At 42.5% G+C, this 21,986-nt stretch overlaps 1 protein-coding gene across 2 annotated transcripts in view; it reads right to left on the bottom strand.

Annotated features, from left to right (window-relative positions):
- Positions 1-21,986, bottom strand: part of erbb4b (erb-b2 receptor tyrosine kinase 4b) — a 975,361-nt gene that overhangs the window by 63,715 nt on the left and 889,660 nt on the right. The window lies entirely within an intron of this gene.

Raw genomic sequence — 21,986 nt, 5'->3', positions numbered from 1 at the left:
CGCACCTCTATTGTCGAGGCGGATGATCGGCGTTGTGGCCGCAAGGAAGTTGGTGCTTGTCGTGGCGGTAATCCTAGAACCCGCTGGTGGACACCAGCGGTGAGGGATGCCGTCAAGCTGAAGAAGGAGTCCTATCAGGTTCTTTTGGCTCATTAGACTCCAAAGGCAGTGGACCGGTACCGACAGGCCAAGCGATGTGCAGCTTCAGCGGTCGCAGAGGCAAAAACTCGGACATGAGAAGAGTATGGGGGAGCGATGGAAAATGACTTCCGGATGGCTTCGAAGCGATTCTGGACTACCGTCCGCCGCCTCAGGAAGGGGATGCAGTGCACTGTCAGCACCGTGTATGGTGCGGATGGTGTTCTGCTGACCTCAACTGCGGATGTTGTAGATAGGTGGAAGGAATACTTCGAAGACCTCCTCAATCCCACCAACACGTCTTCCTACGAGGAAGAAGTGCCTGGGGATTCTGTGGTGGACTCTCCTATTTCTGGGGCTGAGGTTGCTGAGGTAGTTAAAAAACTCCACAGTGGCAAGGCCCCAGAGGTGGATGAGATCCGCCCGGAGTTCCTTAAGGCTCTGGATGCTGTGGGGCTGTCTTGGTTGACAAGACTCTGCAGCATCGCATGCACATCGGGGGCGGTGCCTCTGGATTGGCAGACCGGGGTGGTGGTCCCTCTCTTTAAGAAGGGGGACCGGAGGGTGTGTTCCAACTATCCTGGGATCACACTCCTCAGCCTTCCCGGTAAGGTTTTTTTTAGGTGTACTGGAGAGGAGGCTACGCCGGATAGTCGAACCTCGGATTCAGGAGGAACAGTGTGGTTTTCCTCCTGGTCGTGGAACTGTGGACAGTACTCTCGGGAGGGTTCTTGAGGGTGAATGGGAGTATGCCCAACCAGTCTACATGTGCTTTGTGGATTTAGAGAAGGCATTCGACCGTGTCCCTCGGGAAGTCTTGTGGGGAGTGCTCAGAGAGTAATGGGTATCGGACTGTCTTATTGTGGCAGTCCACTCCCTGTACGATCAGTGTCAGAGCTTGGTCCGCATTGCCGGCAGTAAGTCGGACACTTTTCCAGTGAGGGTTGGACTCCGCCAAGGCTGCCCTTTGTCACAGATTCTATTCATAACTTTTATGGACAGAATTTCGAGGCGCAGTCAAGGCGTTGAGAGGTTCCGGTTTGGTGGCCGCGGGATTAAGTCTCTGCTTTTTGCAGATGATGTGGTCCTGATGCTTTCATCTGGCCGGGATTTTCAGCTCTCACAGGATCAGTTCGCAGCCGAGTGTGAAGCGGCCGGAATGAGAATCAGCACCTCCAAATCCGAGTCCATGGTTGTCTCCCGGAAAAGGGTGGAGTGCCATCTCCGGGTTGGGGAGGAGACCCTGCCCCGAGTGGAGGAGTTCAAGTACCTCTTGTTCACGAGTGGGGGAAGAGTGGATCGTGAGATCGACAGGCGGATCAGTGCGCGTCTTCAGTAATGCGGACGTTGTACCGATCCGTTGTGGTGAAGAATGAGCTGAGCCGGAAGGCAAGGCTCTCAATTTACCGGTCGATCTACGTTCCCATCCTCACCTATGGTCATGAGCTTTGGGTCATGACAGAAAGGATAAGATCACGGGTACAAGCGGCCGAAATGAGTTTCCTCCGCCGTGTGGCGGGGCTCTCCCTTAGAAATAGGGTGAGAAGCTCTGCCATCCGGGAGGGACTCAAAGTAAAGCCGCTGCTCCTCCACATCGAGAGGAGCCAGATGAGGTGGTTCGGGCATCTGGTCAGGATGCCACCCGAACGCTTCTCGAGGGAGGTGTTTAGGGCACGTCCAACCGGTAGGAGGCCACGGGGAAGACCCAGGACACGTTGGGAAGACTATGTCTCCCGGCTGGCCTGGGAACACCCCGGGATCCCCCGGGAAGAGCTGGACAAAGTGGCTAGGGAGAGGGAAGTCTGGGCTTCCCTGCTTAGGCTGCTACCCCCGTGACCTGACCTCGGATAAGCGGAAGAAGATGGATCGATGGATGGATATATATATATATATATATATATATATATATATATATATATATATATATATATTGCTCTTTTTATCTTTGGTATTTGTATTTTTTTTAAATTATTTGATCATGTTGTACTGCATTGTAATTTTTTTGTTTTGTGATTGTGTGATGTTTTTATGCCCGGATCCCAGGAAGAATAGTCTTCACAGGGGTGTAGACTAATGGTGATCCTTAATAAACTAAACTAAACCATTACTAATAACATACGTGTGTGGGAGAGCATAAACAACAAGCCGGGTGTGCTCATCGTGTCTGTTCAAGCAGAACGAAGGACAAAGATAGGGTTTTGAAAGGCGTTCGATTCTGCTTAAAAAGTGGAAAATATTCCTTTTAACAGTGCTAGATGTGGCCTCAAAAACAACTGTTGTCTGAGTCATGAAATAAAACCTCCTACATACTCGTAAAGACCTATAAATATTCACAATTTTCTGTGAGAAACCAAACAAAAATCCTTGAGGAAGAGTTTTCAAAGCAGTGCCATTGTTTTAAACCAGGGGTGTCAAACTCAAATACAAAGTGGGCCAAAATGTAAAATTGAAAAAAGTCGCGGGCCAAGGTTGAACGAAATAACCTTTTAATAAGGACCCAAACAAGTTTTGCGTTGAATATTGAACAAGCAAGGCTTATATAACTTTATAGTGAAATGCAAAATCCAGTTTTAAATAATAATAATAAAAAAATATCAATGGCATATAACCCATCCATTTTTTATCGCTTGTCTCTTTTTGGGGTCGTGGGGTGTGACTGGAGCCTATCTCAGCTGCATATATATATATATATATATATATATATATATATATATATATATATATATATATATATATATATATATATATATATATATATATATAAGATTCCACACATATATATATATATATATATATATATATATATATATATGTGTGTGGAATCTTATTATTATTATTATTGTGTGAATGTCCAGCCATTCCCACAAATAAAATTATACACCAAAAAAATCATATATTTATTAGTATTGTTATAATTGTTGTAATATCCAAACATTCCCACATATAAGCTTATACACCAAGACGTTATCTATTCATTCTTCCGCCACAAAAGTTTGCCACGCTCCACAGCTCACAGTTTTCATCTGACCGGAGACGTTCTAGTATCAAAATGTTCGGCTCAACCGAGAATTGTGAGCTGACCCAAAAAATACAAATTAAAAACCCAGTTTACCCAGAATCCCCAGTTTTCCAGGACATTTATCCCATTAAAAATAAATGGGCCATTTTTCAAACATGCACAATTCCGACATTTCTCAACTGTTTGAACTGTTCTGCCAGCCACACACTCATCTCACCTAGAACAAACTACCATTTTAACACAGTTAAAAAAAATTCCAGGAATTCCCAGAATTCGACAGCCCTATTTTCAAGTCCTATTGGAAAGTTTTCACAGTCCACATTTTTCAAACGTTTTTGACCATTCCTCCTTCAAAACGTGTCTCTTAGTCGGGACCACACACTCTCTTTTTTCCCCGTACAAATTCCCGGTTTTCCGAAATTCCAGCTATTCTGAAATACCCATCTCAATTCAAACTGTTACTGCTTCAACATTTTTCAACCGATTCCAAAAGTGTCAACACCAACCTATTCATATCATCTCGGACAATTGTGCTATTATAAATAGTTTCTAAAATTCACAAGTTTCCCCAAATACCAGGAAATGTCCATTCAAATGAATGGACGTATTCAACGTTCTACAGAGCCTTAAGTCCTCTCAAATGTTGCACACTCAGACTTTCCAACCATCCACACACTATTCTCCCGATTCATCGAACGAAAAACTTGTTTACCATTTCCCTAAAATTCACGTTTTTCCTGGAATTTTCTCCCCATTGACCATGAATGGTAAGTAAGTAGTAGCGGTAAATCAGACCCGTTTCCAGCGAGGATTGGACTCCGTCAAGGCTGACAGAATTTCTAGGCACAGTCAGGGCGGTGAGGGGATCTGGTTTGGTGGCTTCAGGATTAGGTCTCTGCTTTTTGCAGATGATGTGGTCCTGATGGCTTCAACTGGCCGGGATCTTCAGCTTTCACTGGATCGGTTCGCAGCCGAGTGTGAAGCGACTGGCATGAGAATCAGCACCTCCAAGTCCGAGTTCATGGTTCTCGCTGTTAGAATAATCACATATATATATATATATATATATATATATATATATATATATATATATATATATGTTATCACATAGCTTCAGTATGCTTAAAGTCCGTTGCTATAGTTATTAGCTATTGTGCTCAAGTTAGACTTTTGTATCTGTGCAAGGACGAAACTTCTTGTCTGAGGGGTGGCCTCCGCCGCAGATGTAATTGTTGCTTTAGCCCACTAACAGCCAAAGACTTCAAGGACCTCAACGAAGATAAGATGACAGCACGCAGACAAAGCAGAGACAAGGCGAAATCACAAGGCCACTAACAGCCAAGGACTCCAAGGACCTCAACGAAGATAAGACGACAGCACGCAGACGAAGCAGAGACAAGGCAAAATCACTAGGCTCCCAGCACATTCCGTCACATATTGTGCATACTGGACATGCTTTGCATAATATATGTGACCACTCCTTTCAGAGGCGGCCTCAGTGATGTTGACTGTGGAAATCCTGAATAAATAGAGGGACGCGAGAGCTGAACTTTAGAGCGTAGGGTGAGACTGTGACAAAGTGTGCAGCTCCATGCGTTTTCCTCATGAGCTAAATTGAACTCCGTCTCTGCATGGTTCCTTGCTTCTTGTCGGTTTAATAGATGTCATCACTGTTTGAACCTGACACTCACCCGTGAAAGGGTGGAGGGCCATCTCCAGGTTGGGGAGGGGATCTTGCCCCAAGTGGAGGAGTTCAAGTAGGAGTTTTGCTCACGAGTGGGGGAAGAGTGGATCGTGAGATCGACAGGCGGATTGATGCGGTGTCTTCAGTATTGCGGATGCTGTATCGATCCGTTGTGGTGAAGAGGGAGCTGAGCCGGAAGGCAAAGCTCTCAATTTACTGGTCGATCTACGTTCCCATTCTCTATGTTCATGAGCTTTGGGTTATGACCGTAAGGACAAGATCACGGGTACAAGGGGCGGAAATGAGTTTCCTCCGCCGGGTGGCGGGGCTCTCCCTTAGGGTGAGAAGCTCTGTCATCCCAGAGAAACTCAGAGTAAAGCCGCTGATCCTCCACATCGAAAGGAGCCAGATGAGGTGGTTCGGGCATCCGCTAAGGATGGCACGTCCGACCAGCAGGAGGCCAAGGGAAAGAACGACTGTGTTTCCCGGCTGGCCTGGGAATGCCTCGGGATCCCCCGGGAGGAGCTGGGCAAAGTGGCTAGGGAGAGGGAAGTCTGGGCTTCTCTGCATAGGCTGCTGCCCCCACTACCTGACCTCGGATAAGCGGAAGAAAATAGACGGATGGATGGACAATAAATAGGAATTATACAATCTTTAATTTCTTATCTGATTTGAACCGTTCCGACATCCACACACTCCACTCACCCTGGACATTCAAGCATTTCACTTCCACTCACGCGTTTCACGTCTTGCGTACATAGGGCAAATTGCAATTTGTCGTTTGAATATAAAGTTTATTCCAATGTGGTGCTGTTGTTACTTTCTTGAGGAAAACCTGACTTCCTGCTTCGAACTTTTCATGCTTCCGATGCTGTCTTGATGCCTTATAGCGTGCCACATTATATCACTCGTATCGGTAACGAGGCTTTAACGTACATAAAATAAATTCACTAGATAACTAGTGACGGCGTTATTTTGTAACACCGTTTTTCCGAACACTGTTAACAAGCCATAGGTGAGTCGATATCGTCACGTTTACTTGCTCTTCTCCAGCGATCTCGAAGGACTTCTTTGTGGGAAAAAAGTAATGATCCTCTGGAGACTGCTGGAAATGTCACCGCTGAGATAATACGGCAGGTGTCACAGAAGCGGACAAAGCCTGACACGCAGGAACAGACAGATTTATCAACAGAGCGACATTGTCATTCTTGATCTTTGCTCCATGTCTGGCCCATAGATGGAATTGTTGTTTCTGACAGTAATATTTCTATCAGACAAGTTGTCACCTGTTGCTTCAAATTGTCAGCGATACGCCTGTTGCATCCGGCGCCTCTTGTCACCCTGGCCCGGTCGTTAAACCCGGGCCTATTGACTGCACCCTTTGTCTCTACTTACACCAAGCCTGGGCAATTATTTTGCCACGTGGGGCCAACATTTGAGAAAAAAATGTGTCTGGGGGCCTGTATATCTATTTTTAGGAACACTAATACAAAATGTTTGACTGAATTCTAGAATAGTTACAAAATTGTGATCGCGGGGCACCTGCTGTTTGGGCTGGGCATTGCTTTGGTGTATCGTCAAATTCGTAAGACGATGGCAGCCGCTCAAGGAGCCCAAAGGCTGTTTGTCGCAATGGAAGGTTTGGGCAGGACTGTGGGAACACAGACTGTGGCGATTTCTGAACTAAATCGTAAGAAGGATCACATCATGGAGAAGTTTGCTGAAAAAGAAGATTGAATTGAATTTGAGAGAGCCGGCATAGACTAAGAACGGACATGCCATTGTTTTGTCTGTTCGCGAAAAACTAACGTCTTAATCTACGATTTGACTCCCTCGATTGGCCTTGACGCTAAGACCATGAATTACCATGAATTGATTAACGTGGACCCCGACTTAAACAAGTTGAAAAACTTATTCGGGTGTTACCATTTAGTGGTCAATTGTACGGAATATGTACTGTACTGTGCAATCTACTAATAAAAGTATCAATCAATCAAAAAAAACCAGGCTGTTCTGAAAAACACCCCCGAGGACACCTAAATGATGGACGCTTTTGACCTCCGTCCCTTCACAACGACACCTGGAGTCGAAATTTTTCGGATCGGCCTCAGTCTATAGAAACATTACACCATCACACCCAAGTCAATTGGGCACATACGCAGACACGTCCCCTCCCTCACCCCACGCCTTCACCACCGCTTGTTTTTCCCCTCACCACCACTAGTTTTTCCCCACGGGGCCTTCCAGGACCTCATATTATGGACACTCGGGTGAAGAGAGGGGCGGAGCTTTCTACCGGTCACCACCTGGTGGTGAGTTGGCTGCGATAGTGGGGGAGGACACCGGACAGATCTGGCAGGCCCAAACGCATTGTGAGGGTCTGCTGGGGACGTCTGGCAGAGTCTCCTGTCAGAGAAAGTTTCAATTCCCACCTCCGGAAGAACTTTGAACACGTCATGAGGGAGGTGCTGGACATTGAGTCGGAGTGGACCATGTTCCACAACTCTTTTGTCGAGGCGGCTGATTGGAGCTGTGGCCGCAAGGTAGTTGGTGCCTGTCGGGGCGGCAATCCTAAAACCCCTTGGTGGACACCAGCGGTGAGGGATGCCGTCAAGCTGAAGGAGGAGTCCTATCGGGTCCTTTTGGCTCATAGGACTCCGGAGGCAGTGGACAGGTACCGACAGACCAAGCGGTGTGCAGCTTCAGTGGTCGCGGAGGCAAAAACTCGGACATGGGAGTTTGGGGAAACCATGGAAAATGACTTCCGGACGGCTTCAAAGCGATTCTGGGCCACCGTCCGCCGCCTCAGGAAGGGGAAGCAGTGCACTGTCAACACCGTGTATAGTGCGGATGGTGTTCTGCTGACCTCAACTGCGAATGTTGTGTGTGGATAGGTAGAAGGAATGCTTCAAAAACCTCCTCAATCCCACCAACACGTCTTCCTATGAGGAAGCAGCGCCTGGGGAATCTGTGGTGGACCCTCCTATTTGTAGGGTTGAGGTCGCTGAGGTAGTTAAAAAAACTCCTCAGTGGCAAGGCCCCAGGGGTGGATGAGACCCGCCCGGAGTTCCTTAAGGCTCTGGATGCTGTGGGGCTGTCTTGGTTGACAAGACTCTGCAGCATCGCGTGGACATCGGGGGCGGTACCTCTGGATTGGCAGACCAGGGTGGTGGTTCCTCTCTTTAAGAAGGGGGCACGGAGGGTGTGTTCCAACTATAGTGGGATCACACTCAGCCTTCCCGGTAAGGTTTATTCAGGTGTACTGGAGAGGAGGCTATGGCGGATAGTCGAACCTCGGATTCAGGAGGAACAGTCTGGTTTTCGTCCTGGTCGTGGAACTGTGGACCAGCTCTATACTCTCGGCAGGGTTCTTGAGGGTGTATGGGAGTTTGCCCAACCAGTCTACATGTGCTTTAGGGACTTGGAAAAGGCATTTGACCGTGTCCCTCGGGATATCCTGTGGGGAGTGCTCAGAGAGTAAGGGGTTTCGGACTGTCTTATTGTGGCGGTCCGTTCCCTGTACGGTCAGTTCCAGAGCTTGGTCCGCATTGCCGGCACTAAGACGGACACGTTTCCAGTGAGGGTTGGACTCCGCCAAGGCTGTCCTTTGTCACTGATTCTGTTCATAACTTTTATGGACAAAATTTCTAGGCACAGTCAAGGCATTGAGGGGTTCCGGTTTGGTGACCGCAGAATTAGGTCTCTGCTTTTTGCAGATGATGTAGTCCTGATGGCTTCAGCTGACCGGGATCTTCAGCTCTAACTGGATCGGTTCGCAGCAGAGTGTGAAGCGACCGGAACGAGAATCAGCACCTCCAAGTCCAAGTCCGTGGTTCTTGCCCGGAAAAGGGTGGAATGCCATCTCCGAGTTTGGGAAGAGACCCTGCCCCAAGTGGAGGAGTTCAAGTACCTAGGAGTCTTGTTCACGAGTGAGGGAAAAGTGGATCGTGAGATTGACAGGCGGATTGGTGCGGCGTCTTCAGTAATGCGGACGTTGTACCGATCCGTTGTGGTGAAGAAGGAGCTGAGTTGGAACGCAAAGCTCTCAATTTTACGGTCGATCTACGTTCCCATCCTCTCCATGGTGATGAGCTTTGGGTCATGACCGAAAGGATAAGTTCACCGGTACAAGCGGCCGAAATGAATTTCCTCCGCCGTGTGGCGGGGCTCTCCCTTAGAGATAGGGTGAGAAGCTCTGCCATCCGGGAGGAGCTCAAAGTAAAGCCGCTGCTCCTTCACATCGAGAGGAGCCAGATGAGGTGGTTCGGGCATCTGGTCAGGATGCCACCCGAACGCCTCCCTAGGGAGGTGTTTAGGGCACGTCCAACCGGCAGGAGGCCACGGAGAAGACCCAGGACACGTTGGGAAGACTATGTATCCCGGCTGGTCTGGGAACGCCTCGGGATCCCCTGGGAAGAGCTAAACGAAGTGGCTGGGGTGAGGGAAGTCCGGGTTTCCCTGCTTAGGCTGTTGCCCCCGCGACCTGACCTCGGATAAGCGGAATAAGATGGATGGATGGATACTGCCATCGTGTAACAGTCTAAAAATATATTTTATTTATGACTGCCATCTACTGGTCATACTTATCAGTACACCACAACTCAGTGGCCTAGTGGTTAGAGTGTCCGCCCTGAAATTGGTACCCCGCTGAGTCATACCAAAGACTATAAAAATGGGACCCATTATCTCCCTGGTTGGCACTCAGCATCACAGGTTGGAATTGGGGGTGGAATCACTAAAAATGATTCCTGAGCGCGGCCAGCGCTGCTGCTCACTGCTCCCCTTACCTCCCAGGGGTTGATCAAGGGTGATGGGTCAAATGCAGAGAATAATTTCGCCACACCTAGTGTGTGTGTGCCAATCATTGGTACTTTAACTTTAACTATGTACCAAATAGAACTGCTTCGAGGTCAGTAAACACATCCAGGATTAAGGCGTAGATTAGGTGCACCGGGTTATAAGGTGCACTGTCGTTCTTTTGAGAAAATTTAAGGATTTCAAGTGCACTTTATAATCCGGTAGTTAACCATAAAACTGGCATCCAATGTTGTTGAAAAGTATTGGTTTGAAATCGAGGACTATTAAACTTATGTCCTACGTCTTAACAGCCTTCGAAAATGTCCAAAAGTTGAACATTTACCTATGAAAATATTGAGAAGCTGCAGATGCTGTTTTTGATAAGTTTCAATGTGTTTTCTTCTATCCCTTACTTAACAACACACAGACGCACATATCGCTTGTTGTCGAAACTGACCTCACCAGGACGTCGCTCAAATACGTCTGTGTGGGACAAAAACAGCGATTTCCTACAAACCCCGTTTCCATATAAGTTGGGAAATTGTGTTAGATGTAAATATAAACGGAAAACAATGATTCACAAATCCTTTTCAACCCATATTCAGTTGAATGTACTACAAAGACAAGATATTTGATGTTCAAACTCATAAACTTTATATATTTTTTGCAAATAATAATTAACTTAGAATTTCATGGCTGCAACACGTGCCAAAGTAGTTGGGAAAGGACATGTTCACCACTGTGTTACATCACCAACACTCAATAAAGGTTTGGGAACTGAGGAAACGAATTGTTAAAGCTTCGAAAGTGGAATTATTTACCATTCTTGCTTGATGTACAGCTTAAGTTGTTCGTATTTTACGCTTCATAATGCGCCACACATTTTCGATGGGAGACATGTAAGGACTGCAGGCGGGCCAAGAAAGTACCCACACTCTTTTACTACGAAGCCACGCTGTTGTAACACGTGGTTTCGAATTGTTTGGCTGAAATAAGCAGGGGCGTCCATGATAACGTTGCTTGGATGACAACATCCATCCATCCATCCATCCATTTTCTACCGCTTATTCCCTTGCGGGGTCGCGGGGGGCGCTGGCGCCTATCTCAGCTACAATCGGGCGGAAGGCGGGGTACACCCTGGACAAGTCGCCACCGGTACAACATATGTTGCTCCAAAACCTGTATGGACCATTCAGCAATAATGATGCCTTCACAGATGTGTAAATTACCCATGCCTTGGGCACTAATACACCCCCATATTATCACAAATGCTGGCTTTTGAACTTTGCGCCTATAACAATCCCGGATGGTTCTTTTCCTCTTTGTTCTGAAAGACACCACGTCCACAGTTTCCAAATATAATTTGAAATGTGGACTCGTCAGACCACAGAACACTTTTCCACTTTGCATCAGTCCATCTTAGATGAGCTCGGACCCAGCGAAGCCAGCGGCGTTCCTTGGTGTTGTTGATAAATGGGTTTTGTTTTGCATAGCAGAGTTTAAACTTGCACTTACAGATGTAGCCACCAACCGTAGTTACTGACAGTGGTTTTATGAAGTGTTCCTGAGCCCTCGTGGTGATATCCTTTACACACTGATGTCGGCTTTGATGCAGTACCGCCTAAGGGGTCAAAGGACCGTAATATCATCGCTTATGTGCAGTGATTTCTCCAGATTCTCTGAACCTTTTGATGATTTTTCGGACCGTAGATGGTAAAATCCCTAAATTCTTTGCAATAGCTCGTTGTGAAATGTTGTTCTAAAACTGTTTGAAAATTTGCTTACAAAGTGTTGACCCTCACCCCATCCTTGTTTGTGAATTACTTAGCATTTCATGGACTCTGCTTTTATACCCAAACATGGCACCCACCTGTTCCCAATTAGCCTTCACACCTGTGGGATGTTCCAAATAAGTGTTTGATGAGTATTTCTCAACTTTATCAGTGTTTTTTGCCACCTTTCCCCACTTCTTCGTCTCATGTTGCTGGCATCAATTTTTAAAGTTAATGATTATTTGTTTGAACATGAAATATGTTGTCTTTGTAACATACTCAAATGAATATGTGTTAAAAATAATTTGCAAATCATTGTATTCCGTTTATACTATTATTGTCAGAACTGACGTGTCGTCTCGTGAGGAAAGACAGCCCGACAGCAAATTTAGAGGGGAAAGGTGTGAGAAAAACTTGAAGTAGGCATTTCTTTTAACTCGATCGCCTTAAGTTTAAAGGACCCGGTGATAACAGCTGGCATCCGTTTGTGATGTGAGGAAAGCATGAGTCAGGAAGATTTGGTGGACATCCTGGAGATCAACCCTCCATATGAATACTGCCTCACAATCCTTGGGGATCAGGTCGGTAGAAATGTCGTATCGCCAAATCACACCTTCTTGCTGGGAGGTTATCAAAAGGTTTTTGACTTTCCAAAAGAAAAGTCTTGTCAGAGTTCTATTTAAAAGAAAGTTTTTGCCCACAGTTGCCTCGAAAAAACAAAAAAAAAAGGTTTTAAAATAGTAATCTTTGAAGGGGAACTGGACTTTTTTGGAAATGTTGTCTATCATTCACAATACTTATGCAAAAACAAGAACACAAGCTTTTTTTTTTTTTTAATTATGCATTCTAAATTGTAACTAAACACTAGCAGTAGTCAGCTAACAATGGAGCCAAAAAAGTTGCTCTATTGCGCCTACAAAATGTTCTAAAAACATCCAAAAACCTCCACCAAGGTTTTACAGTATATACACACTGTAAGTATATATGTAGTATCCAGTAACATTCATAATAACATGTAATATTTACATATTTTTTACATTTTAAGCATACGGCAGCGTATTCATTTCACAGACGCATCATAACGTTCACTTTCCCTTCAACAACAACAAGACTACGAATCATGGCAGACTTGACGAGAAACAACAAAGACTACTTTGAGACGTATAATGATCCGGAAACTTCTATTTTTAATCCTGAATATAAGGAAGATGATCTACAAGTTTTAAAAGCTGTGTGCTAAACAGATGCAGCTTCAGTCAAACACCAAGCATCTTGTAGCAGAATTGCTAAGTGCTAAACAAGTATATATGTAGTATCCAGTAACATTCATAATAACATGTAATATTTACATATTTTTTACTTTTTAAGCATACGGCAGCGTATTCATTTCACAGACGCATTATAACGTTCACTTTCCCTTCAACAACAACAAGACTACGAATCATGGCAGACTTGACGAGAAACAACAAAGACTACTTTGGGACACATAATGATCTGGAAACTTCTATTTTTAATCCTGAATATAAGGAGGATGATCTACAAGTTTTAAAAGCTGTGTGCTAAACAGATGCGGCTTCAGTCAAGCACCAAGCATCTTGTAGGAGAATTGCTAAGTGCTAAACAAGATATACAAACGTAATAAAACAATCACTTACTGTACAATGTCTGCTCTCACTGGGATAAAGACTGATGGGATGTTTATATCTTCCAGTTTGAATGAACAATTCCCCTAATCCCCAAAAAGGGATGAAAATGGCGCAAACAGGCGTGTTTTCATGTGTTTCTCACCATCTCTGAGTCTAAATTGGATGTCAAAGTTGACCAACTTGTGGGTTTATGTCAACAACTTTCTTTATCCGGGTGAGAGGCATGATTTATCATCTAGAATTAACTTTCACCAACTCAGAGGCGATGCAGCAGCTCAATAGGTCATTATAGCAGCGTAAGTGAGTTAGCTCTCTGTGATGCGGGCGCCGGTAAAAGTAGTCCCTCTGCGTTAGCACTTATAATAACAATATCCCTAATACTTGTTAATATTCAGGTCACGACATGTAAATAGAGTATTGTTGGCACTTTTGAGATGTTTTTTTAGAAGGCTTTATGGGCGGAATAAAGTACTCTTATTATCTGCATTGTTAACTTCCTTTTACTTGCCATATTATACAAGTAAGAATTATATCGGACAGTCGATATTATCAACGGATAAGTGCTTTTAACTGTAATATTGGAAATTATCAATATTGGTTTAAAACATTTAAATGTATGACTTTTTAAAATGCCGCTGTACGGAGTGGTACGCGGACGTAGGGGGAAGTACGAAGTCCCCAAAAACTTTAAAGGCACTGCCTTTGTGTGCCAGCCCAGTCACATAATATCTATAGCTTTTCACACACACAAGTGAATGGTCAAGAGCCATACAGGTCACACTGAGGGTGGCTGTATAAACATCTTTAACACTGTTACAAATATGCGCCACACTGTGAACCCACACCAAACAAGAATGACAAACAAATTTCGGGAGAACATCCGCACCGTCACACAACATGAACAGAACAGAACAGATACACAGAAACCCTTGCAGCACTAACTATTCTGAGAAACTACAATATACACTCCACGCCCCGCCCCCAACCCGGCCCACAAGTATCCACAAGTAATGTAATAATAATGTACTGCATTTATCTTGGAAAGAGGATTCTGCTGTATTTTTTTCCAGCTGCTTCTCCATATTTTCATGGATAAATGTCTGCAATTTAGTCATTTAAAATTCTTAATTCATTTAATAGTAATTTCTCTGACGTAGTTAACTAGAAGTGTACTGCGTTTATCTTGGAGAGCATGTCCCAAATTCCAAGCTGCTGTTTTGAGGAATATTAAAAGAAATAATGCACTTTGTGACTTCAATAATAAATACGGCAGTGTCATGTTGGCATTTTTTTTCCATAACTTGAGATGATTTATTTTGGAAAACCTTGTTACATTGTTTAATGCATCCAGCAGGGCATCACAAAAAAATTAAGCAAAATAATGTGTTAATTCTAAGACTGTATATATCGGCATCGGTTGATATCGGAATCAGTAATTAAGAGTAGGCAAATATCGGAACATCGGATATCTGCAAAAAAGCCATTATTGGACATCTCTATTGCTAACTAATCTGCACTTGCTTGCGTCATTTATTAAACAGTCATCAACCTGCAGTCCATACCTATCTCTTATGTGTGACTGCCATCTACTGGTCAGACTTATCATTACACCATGTAACGAATACAATTGCTTCAAGGTCGGTAACCGCAACAAGAATTATTCCGTACATAATAATGTACGGAATAAGAATGTGTTCATTCAACGACTGTAAATATCGGCATATCGAAATCAGTAATTAAGAGTTGGACAATATCGGAATAATGGCAAAAAAGCCATTATCGGACATTTTTAATAAGAATGCATAAAAAGAAAACGGTATTCCTGTCTTACACAATAATTGTTAATGATAGGCAACATTGTATGTCTCTTTCAGTCAAAATGATTGCGTGAATCGTGGTCATTTTAGACGTTACATATTTTTCCACAGCGCTGTACAGGAAAAGCAAGAAAGAGAAAAAAAAAATGCCCGATCAAGAGTCAAGAGAAAGCGTTCTCTCCGAAAAGTGTCGTGACCTACAGTCCCGGTTATTTATGCTTATTGCAGCAGGAACACAAACCGGGCTCAACAATATTCCCCCTCCGACGTCTTTTTGCGAAGACGGATGAGGCGGCGAATGACAAAGGGCTGGAGATCAAATCAATAAGAGGAGAAAGTGGCGAGGTGCCACCCATTCGTCAGCACCTGGCACTTCCCATTGCGGTGAACTCCCACCAGAAAATAAATACACAGAGGAAACTGTCAGGACACGCAAGCAGCGCACTCGCCAAAATGTATAATCAAGCCATTCATCTCCGACGGTGCGGAACCATGAGGAACCACTTCTAATGAGATTGACGCTCTCAGTGAGCGTGTACAGCAGGGGTCTCAGACACGCGGCCCGATGTTAATTTGCGGCCTCCACCTTAATATGAAAGTTTAATGTTAGTGCGGCCCGCGAGTTTTATATGAATGGCGCTTGAGAGCGTTGTGTTATTTAGGTCCAAAATGGCTCTTTTCACGTTCTGAGTTGCCTACCCCTGCATTAGTGGAAAAGCGGCAAATGAGTGAAAGTGACAGAGACGTTGCCATGGAGACGAGGGTTTTCTTACTTGCCGGGCTGCAGTCACACCGCGACACCTGTCCGTTAGTGATAACAGTCCCCGATAACCTGGGTCAATTCAAACCGTTATTTATTTATTTTTTTTATTAGCATTGTCCCCCATTTCTTATTTCTCATTTTGTTCATTTTTATTTTTATTTTATTTTGTGTTGAAAATATAAATAAACACATTTAAAAAGATTTTTTCAAGAAAGATTTTTTTTTAAGAAATCTTTCCCTGCGGCCCAGCCTCACCCGGACTCTGGATCCAGTGGCCCCCAGGCAAATTGAGTTTGAGACCCCTGGTGTACAGTATATACCTCTCCGGTCTTCGGTGTGAAACACGCTGACTGGGTTTGATTAATCTTTTGTAATTGTATTTAAGCACATCACTGATGTGGGGTAAGGGTTCAAATTAAACTGCACTTTTTCTTTAAATTTTGCATAACATTCACAGAACTTATCTAAGACAAGAACACATATGTTTCTCATTTGTTATGCATTCTAAATCATAAAATACGGCAAGTAAGAGGTGGCTAAGAATGCAGACAATAGGAATACACCATGCAGTCCTCTAAAAAAAAAAACATTTTTGGGGGAGGTGCGGTCAGCACTGCTTGTAGGAGGAAATGTCACCGCTGCTGTCCATGGTGCTGAGGACGAGCACCAGCGGGCAGGGGCGAGGCATGTGCTGACGGCGAGACACAGCTGGCAGGTGATTATATTTCACAAGTGGTGCGTGTTAATCTAACCATCTGTTATCTTTAACAGTAGGCCAGAGAGAGGATTGGGAGTGACGGCAACGTCACGACATGCTGAAAACATTTTGAAAGATCTTGTTAAAATAACATAACAACTCTTGTGCCGTGTCTAGAGTGGAGCTGCTAGGAAGTGACTTCCACAACCATCCAAAAAGCACCAACGATACTCCATTTACATGTTGTGACCCGAATATTAACCAGGTATTAGCGATATTGTTATTATAAGCGCTAACACCAAGGAACTACTTTAAGTGGTGCCGTGATTACAGAGAGCTAACTAGTTTATGCTGCTATATTGACATATTGAGCTGCTGCATCGCCTCTGAGTTGGTGAAAGTTAATTGTAGCTATAAATTATGTCCCTCACCTGGATAGTAGAAGGTTGTGGACATAAACCCACATTTTGGTACATCCAACTTAGACCCGGAGATGGAGAAAACGACATGAAAAATAGTCTGTATCCCAGTGAGAGCAGACATTGTATAGTAAGTGATCATTTTATTATGTTTGTATGTGTTGTTTAGCACTTATCAATGATGCTCAGTGTTTAACTAAAGCGGCATCTGTTAGATCATCCTCCTTATATTCAGGCTCAAAAATATAAATTTCGGGATCATTTGTGCCAAAGTTGTCTTTGTTTTCTCTCATCAAGTCTGCTATGACTAGTAGTCTTGTCGTTGTGGAAGAGAAAGTGAACGTTGTGATGCGTCTGTGAAATGAATAAGCCGCCGCATGCTTAAAATGATCAAAATATGTAAATATTACATTTTATCATGAATGTTACAAGATACTACATATATACTTGCAGCGTATTTATTAAATATTGATGGATGTTTTTAGAGCGCTTTATAGGCAGATTAGAACCACTCCATGTATCTTCATTGTTTGCTGACTCTTGCTAGCCTTTTATTCATGAGTTAGAATGTAAAAAAAAAGTTGTTGTTTTTCTCTTATAAGGATTGTGAATGAGACTTGTCCAGGGTGTACCCCGCCTTACGCCTGATTGTAGCTGAGATAGGCGCCAGCGCCCCCCGCGACCCCGAAAGGGAATAAGCGGTAGAAAATGGATGGATGGATGGATTGTGAATGATAGGCATGTTTAAAATATTGCTTGAGTTATCACACATCTATTATGCTTAAAGGCTGTTGCCATAGTTATTATCAATTGTGCTGAAGTTGTACTTTTCAATCTGTGCAAAGGGACTACTTGCAATTTGGATTGCGAGTCGTCTCGTAGAAGTGTTTGTGTCCAGACCCCGGCCTGCTGACTGCCTAGGGCGAACATCGAGTACTTTGACGCAGACAAAGCAGAGACAGGGTTGTATCACGAGTGTCAGCACGTTTCCATTTCTGAATAATCATATGTTGTGTCTAACTGGGACTGCTGAAATTCAAGACACCGTCAGACATGAGAGTATATTCCAGCCTTTAGGCCTTAGACATACTCAAAGTTTCCTAAACAGCAGTAAAGCCAACTCTTAGTTTTATTGTACTGGAAATATATTAAGCAGCAAAAAGGCACAAATCCCGACCAGGAGGCCTGCCACTCGTAAAAAAAAAAAAAAGAGATCAGTCCAAATAAAAAATCTAGAAGGGACTACACACCAAATCCAAAAATAATGAAGACGACTCAAGGCTGCGGAGCTATTTGCAAGTAAAGTGAAGCGAAGCCATCGGGTGGGAATCATACTTCTTTCTCAGTGGTGATGAGGTGTGTGTGTGTGTGTGTGTGTGTGTGTGTGTGCGTGCGTGCGTGCGTGTGTGTGTGCGTTTACCAGTTCATTATGCTTGATATGAAACAACCAAAATGCACAGAATATTGTACAAACCCCGTTTCCATATGAGTTGGGAAATTGTATTAGATGTAAATATAAACCGAATAAAATGATTTGCAAATCCTTTTCAACTCATATTCAACTGAATGCACTACAAAGACAACATATTTGATGTTCAAACTCATAAATTTTATTTTTTGCTTGCAAATAATAATTAACTTTGAATTTCAAGTAGTTGGGAAAGGGCATGTTCACCACTGGGTTACATCACCATTTTTTTAACAACACTGAGAAACTGAGAAAACTAATTGTTGAAGCTTCGAAAGTGGAATTATTTCCCATTCTTGTTTTATGTAGAGATTTCAGGCGTTCAACAGTCCGGGGTCTCCGCTGTCATATTTTACGCTTCATAATGCGCCACACATTTTCAATCCATATTCAGTTAAATATGCTACAAAGACAACATATTTGATGTTCAAACTGATAAACATTTTTTTTTTTTTTCAAATAATCATTCACTTTAGAATTTGATGCCAGCAACACGTGATATGGGAAAGGTTGCAATAAATACTGATGAAGTTGAGGAATGCTCATCAAACACTTATTTGGAACATCACGCAGGTGTGCAGGCTAATTGGGAACAGGCGGGTGCCATGATTGGGTATAAAAACAGCTTCTATGAAATGCTAAGTAATTCACAAACAAGGATGGGGTGAGGGTCACCACTTTGTAAGCAAATCGTCGAACAGTTTTAGAACAACATTTCTCAACGAGCTATTGCAAAGAAATTTAGGGATTTTACCATCTACGGTCCGTAAAATCATCAAAAGGTTCAGAGAATCTGGAGAAATTACTGCACATAAGTGGTGATATTACGGACCTTTGATCCCTCAGGCGGTACTGCATCAAAAACCGACATCAGTGTGTAAATGATATCACCACATGGGCTCAGGAACACTTCATAAAACCACTGTCAGTAACTACAGTTGGTCGCTACATCTGTAAGTGCAAGGCAAACTCTACTATGCAAAGCCAAACCCATTTATCAAAAACACCCTGAAACGCCGCTGGCTTCGCTGGGCTCGAGCTCATCTGAGATGGGCTGATGCAAAGTGGAAAAGTGTTCTGTGGTCTAACGAGTCCACATTTCAAATTATATTTGGAAACTGTGGACGTGGTGTCCTCTGGAACAAAGAGGAAAATAACCATTCAGATTGTTTTAGCTGCAAAGTTCAAAAGCCAGCCTCTTTGATGGCATGGGGGTGTATTAGTGCCCAAGGCATGGGTAACTTACACATCTGTGAAGGCACCATTAATGCTGAAAGGTCCATACAGGTTTTGGAGCAACATATGTTGTCATCCAAGCAATGTTATCATGGACGCCGCTGCTTATTTCAGCAAGGCAATGCCAAGCCACGTGTTTCAACAGCGTGGTTTCGTAATAAAAGTGTGCGGGTACTTTCCTGGCCCGCCTGCAGTCCAGACCTGTTTCCCATCGAAAATGTGTGGCGCATTATGAAGTGTAAAATACGACAGCGGAGACCCCGGACCGTTGAACGACTGAAAGAATTCCACTTTCAAAGCTTCAACAATTAGTTTCCTCAGTTCCCAAACGTTTATTGAGTGTTGTTAAAGGTAAAGCTGGTGTGACACAGTGGTGAACATGCCATTTCCCAACTACTTTGGCACATGTTGCAGCCATGAAATTCAAAGTTAATTATTATTTGCAAAAAAGAAAATACGTTTTTGAGTTTGAACATCAAATATGCTGTCTTTGTAGCATATTCAACTGAATATGGGTTGAAAATGATTAGCAAATCATTGTATTCCGATTATATTTACATCTAACACAATTTCCCAACTCATATGGAAACTGGGTTTGTACATTTCAAGTAAATTAACTCGGAAAATCAGGCAAAATCCACCAAAAAAGCTGCAAGTACAGTTGTATACTGTATACTAGTACTAATAAAATACGGCGGTACTATAATGAAGTAAAAAAAGGTACTATACTCCCTTTGAAAGAAACACAGTTATCTAGCGGCTAATGTCCGTCCGCAGTGTTTTAACTACATCCGGATCACTAATCATCATCTCCATGGCGACAAATAAATTAAAGTTTCTTGCAACTATCATCCCTGCAGGACGAGGAATACCTGCACAGTGTTACAGTGGATCTACAAACATATCCACTGTAGCTATACCATGTACAATAGCTGGATATAGTCGATACTACAATGATTACATCGATATTTTTTACTATCACAAAATATTTAGTCATTTTTTTATTGTTTACAAAGTCATGAAATACGTCCCTGGACACAGGAGAACTTTAATTACGACCAATGTATGATCTTGTAACTACTTGGTATTGGATACAAAGTTGTAGTACCAGCAAAAACTTTTGTAAAGTCTCTAACAAGTGTAGATAGAACATCTCAAAACACGAAGTAAGCAGATATTGACAGGAAATGAACAAGTAGATGAATAAAGTTGACAAAATAAAATGACAAAATAAAATGACAAAATAGGTTACTGCATACGTCGGGAGCTTTTGTTTGTTTACTTACTACTAAAAGACAAGTCGTCTAGTATATTCAACATTTTATTTACTCCATGTGTTATTATTTCATTGCAATAAGAAACTCATATTTCATGTATCATAACATTTTCGGTTCAAATAAAGTTTTTTTTTTTTTTTTTTTTTTGAAAAGTATCAAAATACATTTTGGTCCTGTTACTAAAATATTGGTATAGTACAGGGGTCGGCAATCCAAAATCTTGAAAGAGCCATATTGGACCAAAAATACAAAACAAACATCTGTCTGGAGCCGCAAACAATTAAAAGCTTAAAATAGGTCTTATAATAAAGGTTTAAGTGTCTATATTAGCTATATTAGCCTACTAGCAAAATGACTTTGAAAGGCTTATCTAAGTGCTATAATAAAGACAACCCATGATGTAAGTGTCTATATTTGCCTACTATCAAAATGACTTTATAAGTCTTGTACTGTATGTGTTATAATAAAGGCAACGCATGATGTAAGTGTCTATATTAACTATATTAGCCTACTATCAAAATGACTTTAAAAGTCTTATATAAGTGTTATAATGAAGACAACATATGATGCAAGTGTCTTTATTAGCCAACTATCAAATTACTTTAAAAGTCTTTTATAAGTGCTATGATAAAGACAACACATGATGTATAAGTGTCTATATTAGCTATATTAGCCTACTATCAAAATGACTTTAAAAGTCTTATATAAGTGTTATAATGAAGACAACACATGGTGTAAGTGTCTAGATTAACTATATTAGCCTACTGTCAAAATGGCTTTAAAAGTCTTCCTATAATGAAGACAACACATGATGTAAGTGTATGTATTAGCCTACTATCAAAATGACTTTAATTGTCTTATATAAGTGTTATAAAGAAGACAACACATGATGTAAGTGTCTAGATTAACTATATTAGCCTACTGTCAAAATGGCTTTAAAAGTCTTGCTATACTGAAGACAACACAATATGTAAGTGTCTATATTAGCCTACTATCAAAATGACTTTAATTGTCTTATATAAGTATTATAAAGAAGACAACACATGATGTAAGTGTCTAGATTAACTATGTTAGCCTACTATCAAATGTCTCTAAAAGTCATGTATACGTGTTATAATGAAGACAACGTATGGTGTAAGTGTCTATATTAGCCGACTATCAAATGATTTTAAAAGTCTCATATAAGTGCTATAATGAAGACAACACATGATGTAAGTGTCGATATAATCTATATTAGCCTACTATCAAAATGA

The sequence above is a fragment of the Nerophis ophidion genome, linkage group LG19 (genome assembly GCF_033978795.1).
Source record: "Nerophis ophidion isolate RoL-2023_Sa linkage group LG19, RoL_Noph_v1.0, whole genome shotgun sequence".
In the NCBI taxonomy this organism is placed as follows: Eukaryota; Metazoa; Chordata; class Actinopteri; order Syngnathiformes; family Syngnathidae; genus Nerophis; species Nerophis ophidion.
Note: the sequence above shows the minus strand (reverse complement) of the source record. Positions and strands in the feature narration are given on the sequence as shown.